The following is a 6,000-nucleotide window of genomic DNA, read 5'->3' as shown; positions in this document are numbered from 1 at the left end:
GGATTTATGCGCCAGAACAAATACGGCGATTTGATGAGAAAATTCCCCCAATTTATGCTTTCTGTGAGGTGAGAGGACTGTATAAACATGCATTTTTGAGTCCTACAGATGTGCCAAGACACAGCCGCTCAGTCAAGTCCATATTTATTGAAAAATCAGTGCTGGATTTTGCCCAGATATAATTCTTGTCAGGCTTCATATATTTCTATTGTGTAATGATCTGCAGATTACAATGATAGCGCAGCTGACATTTCATAGATGATGAAAACAGCTGAATGCAGAGCAAAAAGATAATAAACTTTGGTCTGGTGTAATTTGGACTCGGCAGCTACATCATTGTAAAGAGGGACGCGAGATGATTGTAACACTGGTGCAGCACATTGCTGTTAATGCATGAGATCTGCTGTCATTTAAAGAATGCAGATGTTCCAGACATGTTCCAAAAGTCTGGGTATTAAATATGATACAGAGCATAGTATAGAAAAAGAAGCCAGTCAGTGGTTAAGAAAAGTAGCAGAACGAATCGGAAAACAGAAAAGCAAAAAAGTGACCCGAGTGGTACGGAGTTCAATAAAATCAGGTGAAGTGCATTGTGAGTTCAGCCCAGAATAATACAGTAGAAAAAACCCCACCCACTTCTAATCTCAATGTGCCAGACAGGGAGTCTGTTTACCTGCGCAGTGTTTACAAGAAACCTGGAATCCCCCTGCAGCACAACAAAAGGTGGACGTGTAAATGTGTGAGTGAGCTGTGTTTGTTACTGTGTGTGTACTACATGCACGATTAGAAGCAACACTTGAGCTCAGCAGCCCATTCTCCAACTGTATCTCCAGTTCATTTAGGTGTGACCAGCTTTGTTTGGAGCCTGGCCTCCTGCTCTCTCCCGGCTCTCCGCGCCGGGCCGCAAGGTCGAGCGAGAAAGAGCCTGAGCGAGAGAGGGAGCAGCCCTGACCTCCGGCGCTCGCTGCGGAAACAATGGCGACGCGCCTCACAGTGACAGCGGGAGACAGGAACAGGCACAAACACAGGAACCGTCCATTCTGCCACTGAGACAGACCTGCCGAGGCCTGAGAATCTGGGGGAGGAACTGTCTCTGGCTCGCTTCGTCTCTCTCGCCTTTTCTTGATATGCCCTAATATGACAAAAAAGTGATGCACTTGTTGATTGTATGCTGTTATTAGCCAGTGGTCCCTAAGGGAGACGCTCCGAGCGCCACAGAGTCGTAGGGAATAGCACAGGGATATTTTAGGACACAATGATGGTCTTTTTTCTTTTGAGCTTATGTACCTTGCGGAAGAATTCAGAAGCTCAATTCACAAATAAGACAAACACATCCATCAGAGATGATTTGATCTAAATACTACTGAACACACCAATGTTCTAATGTTTCCCAATATAAAGTAATAAGGAGTTTTCAAAACATCTTATTGGAATATGTCAAAGTTAAATACTGTTTATCAAGTATATGAATCATAATTAGGTCTGTAGAGTTACTGTGAGGACAAATATCCAAGCTGTGTTTATGCCCGCTTCTTACCTATAGATAACTACCTGACCATTAAAACACACCTAACGTGACTTCTAAGGTAACTTGTTTGCAGCAAAGGACTTTCCTCCCAAAATCTTTATTACACACACAAACATAGAACTAATTATTGAGGAAGTCGGACATAATATCAGCCATTTCCTCAATTTTGTCTTGTTTCCATTAGTCCATTCTTAGCTAAAAGTTGAGTGTCTGTGTGTGTGTGGGCCTCACACAGATGTGTGTGTTTATATGGTGGCACATGGAAATACCAGCTCATATTCAATCAGTTCATAGTAGAAATAATGATAACAGCCTCCAGCTGATAGTTAAATAAGGGCGTGGGCATTCTTGAAATGGCCCAAGAATTTGAACTAAAAGATTTTATCTGATCCCCTGAAAATAAATCCACTCCACACAACTGAGGGTTTTTTTTCTCGACTTAGACAAAGTGAAATATTCAGTTCATCATAAAACACTGCAGTTGAAGTTCGCTTATTAATAACTGTTATTGCCTCAGAAATTTGCCATGTTTTTCCTCTGAACCATAATAATAAAAGGCATTATTGAATATAAGGAAATTTTAAAAATTTAAGCTTCCATTAGAATCTAATAATATCCTGTTATTACACTATGCAGAAAATTGTAAACATTTTCTCAGCTATATATGAGGTGCATGTAGGCATTAGAATGATTTTATACCTATGAAATCTGTTATGAAATTACACCTAAATGTGGATTCAAATCCTGACCATTGCATTAGCCTCACAGCACATCGGGAGCCTTCTTAACCCAGAGACCTAAATAGCACCCCATCCTGAGACTAATTAATCACACATGCAACATTATGAAGCCATATTGGAGCCCTAAATGAATCATCTCTGTATCACCTTGATAGTCTTCGTTCCTGAAGCCATGGCTCATTTGTCAGCACCTTCTCTTGAGTTTAAGAGGAAAGGGACTAAAAGTTTAGTTGTTGTCTTAAACAAAATAATGAGAAGGATTAAATTTTTCCATTTGGTCCTTTCAGCTGCACTGTGTCATTAAGAGTAGGTTCTGGGAAAGCTAACATGCTTTTGAGGAATGATTTTCTGGCAGAGATTTAGATTTCTCTCTGTGCGTGTCACATGACTAACAGTAAGTGCAGTGTACAAAAGTGCATGCACTGAAACTGAACTCAAGCTAAAACTAAAAGACAGATTCATGCCGGACAATGAGACAGATCTTTATTTCAGTAGTGAAGAAAGAAAATGGAACATTTAAAAAATGTAAAATCATAGAGGTAGGAGGTAACTGAGGGGACCTGCCTGGACAACCTGGATGTAGTAGAGTTGGAAAGGAGGAGAGTTGTACAACAGACAGCCTGAAAAGAAGGGTGACCCCCAGAAGTCTGACAGGTATTAGACCAGGAAAATGTGAATGAAGTGAATCTGACAGCATAGGAATACGTAAGTCACGAATATATAGAAGAGATCGACGCTTAACACAAGAGGAAAGATCTTCCTCAGTGAGCTTGTGTACAAACTTCATTCGTAAACAGTGGCTCATCATCCATCATCTGACAGTGAACATTTGCATTCCGGTCAGAATCGTTTCCTGGTCACTTAAAAATACAAAATTTTCTTCTTCTTCTTCTTTTTCTCAAAAGGTCAGCTCTAATAGACTTTTACAGAAAAAGGCATTGATATGATTCTGCTGCAGAAAAACGATGCCAATGTCTTGGACTCTCAAAGGGAGCAAGACAGAGTATGTGTGTGACTGAAAAGTTGAAGCCGCGAGAAGCACAGGCGGTGAAAAAAAATGAGTTTAACAACTTAGAGTCAACCATCCAAAGTAAAGGACAGTGCACAAGAGAGGTGAAGAAGAGAATGCAGGGTGATGACTGTCAGGGGTGATGTGTGACAGAAGGATAGCAGGACGAGTGAAAGGGGAGGTTTACAAGACCTGCTATGATGTGTGAATTCGAAACAGTGGAACGGACAAAAACATAGGAGGCCGTGGTGGAGGTGGCAGAGCTGAAGATGTTAAGCTTTTCATTGGGAATGGCCATAATGGACAGGGTTAGAAATGAGTACGATGGAGGGACAGCTCATGTTGAGCGGTTTGTGGACAAAGTTAGAGAAACAAGGCTGGGATGGTTTGGACATGTGCAGAGGACGTGCAGCGGATACGCTGGACAAATGATGCTGAATATAGAGCAACCAGACAAAAGTGGAAGACCACAAAGGAGGTCGATGGATGCAGTAAATTTGGACATGCAGAAGGTTGGTGTGACAGAGGTGGGTGATCGAGATAAGCCGAGGTGTAGGTAGAGGACACTATGAGAGGATGTTGCATAAAAACAATCCACTGATTACAGGAAAGTGCACAAAATGTTTTAACATGAAAGCCACACACTACAGCAAGGCTGAGCAAATATTTTAATGCATTTTTTTTCAACAAATGAATTTAACACAATATTGCACCAGAATGAGTCATAAAAATGTCAATTTGCCATAGAATGAATATTTAAAAAATGGATGAGCCAATATAATGAGCTGGGTTCTGTTATGACTCTTCAGAATGAGTGAAGCCAAGAGAAACTGCACAATAATATGGTATAAAAGTAAAGTTAAGGGAGAAGTGCAAGGAGGATTGCCAGGATTTATACATCGGGGAAACCAAACAACCTCTGGCACAACACAGAAGAGCTACCTCGTCAGGCCAGGACTCCGCAGTCTATTTACACCTACAGGCCAGTGGACACTCTTTCAATGATGAGGATGTACACATCCAACGCTGGTTTGAGCGCGGAGTCAAGGAGGCCATTTACGTGAAAAGGGAAAGACCATCTCTGAATCGAGGAGGGGACTAAGGGTGCATCCTTTGCCATCTTACAATGCTGTGATTGCAGGCATTCCCCAACTCGCTGTGAATGGTCCTCATGGTCTTTGATCAGTAGTCTTTGATCAGTGATCATGAGAATTTGCATATTAATGATCAAGGAACTGACCTCCCAGCCCACTGTTCCTTCAGTGGACTAGTTTCAGTCATTATGCAAATGTACTGTTTATAAGATTGGGGAAACCTGCAGTCAGCTGAGACTGAAGAAGTCACTTTGATGAGTGACGAAACATTTCTCCCACTGAAAATGCTGCGTCCAGATGAACAGAATCAACTTTTGGAGATAAAGTTAATGCTGTTTGCCATCTGTTTACTTTTCTGAGGACTCTCATTTTTTTGCATGCCACACAAGTGCAGTGTACTCAACAGAACTAAAATGAGCAATGCAACTGTACAACAACCTCATCTGACTGTTTACTCTTATGCACACGCATGTAAACCAAGGATCCAGGACTCTTGCCAGAACCCAATAAAAAGGTCAATGACACTGAGATTTAATACATTTTTTATTCTCTATATGCATTATGTTTGAATTCATTCAAACAAATTACTAATGCCACTAAAAGTTCTTCAAACTTATGAAAAGGGACAGCCACCCTTTATGCAGCGTGGACATTTTTGGGGTTACTTACAGCAGCCTTCTCCTTAAAATGCATGATATATGGGGTTTTTTGCATCATTTGCATGCTAAGTTCTTTATTGCCTATATCGACATCTATAATAATTCCCAGTCTATTCTTTCTGTGTATATATATCAATACTGTATGCTTCATCTCATAAACTACAGTCTACACAATGGAGCTGCTGATAACAGTACTTAAGCTATAAACCTGCCAACCATTGATATACACCAAAACCCGGACTTCCTCTCTTGCACATTGTGCTGTATTCAATGTAAGTAATTGAAGCCACGAGTGGCAACGCTACAATAAGTGACCAGATTACATCACTCAGCACCCAAAGGGCACTCGACACCCCACCTCACCCCACCCTCACACCCTCCTGCTACCTCCTTTCCTCATCCAGTAATGTGGCATTGTTCATTATTGATGACATTGACCTTGAGGAAATCCCGCTTAGCTCTGAAGTGGAGACTGTCAGTCTGACATGTGCTGCCAAGGTAAACAGAGTTAATCAACCAAATCGGTCATCTTTATGCCCGTGTGACACCTTCCTAATGTGGATTTAGGCTCTTAGTCCCCATCAGAATTCAGGAATGCAAAACTAAGACTGGAACTGGCACTGGGAACACTGGGGACGTAATGTTGGGAGCAGAGTAGTCTTCCTCCCTCCATCCTGTATTAGTCTCTGAGGCCGAGCTTGAGTCGCTCTCCTCTTTTCAGCAGGAACCCCCCACTGGGTGAGGCATCGCTTTCAAAGAATTCAAATGTACAGCGTGACCCACAATTCTTTTCTCTGTAGGTCGGGTGTGAGAACGGGGCCTGCAAGTTGGCTTCAATGTGTTTTTTGAGGGAGGGAAAGTGTATAGAAAAGATTCAGCCCAAAGAAGGGAACCGCCGACCCAAGTGTCTAATGGCTGTTAACAGTTAATGATGTACATTTAACCCACGAACTCTGCTGGGCTTCCTGCA

Source organism: Perissodus microlepis, chromosome 6 (genome assembly GCF_051167445.1).
Source record: "Perissodus microlepis isolate ML-2025 ecotype Zambia chromosome 6, ASM5116744v1, whole genome shotgun sequence".
NCBI lineage: Eukaryota > Metazoa > Chordata > Actinopteri > Cichliformes > Cichlidae > Perissodus > Perissodus microlepis.
Note: the sequence above shows the minus strand (reverse complement) of the source record.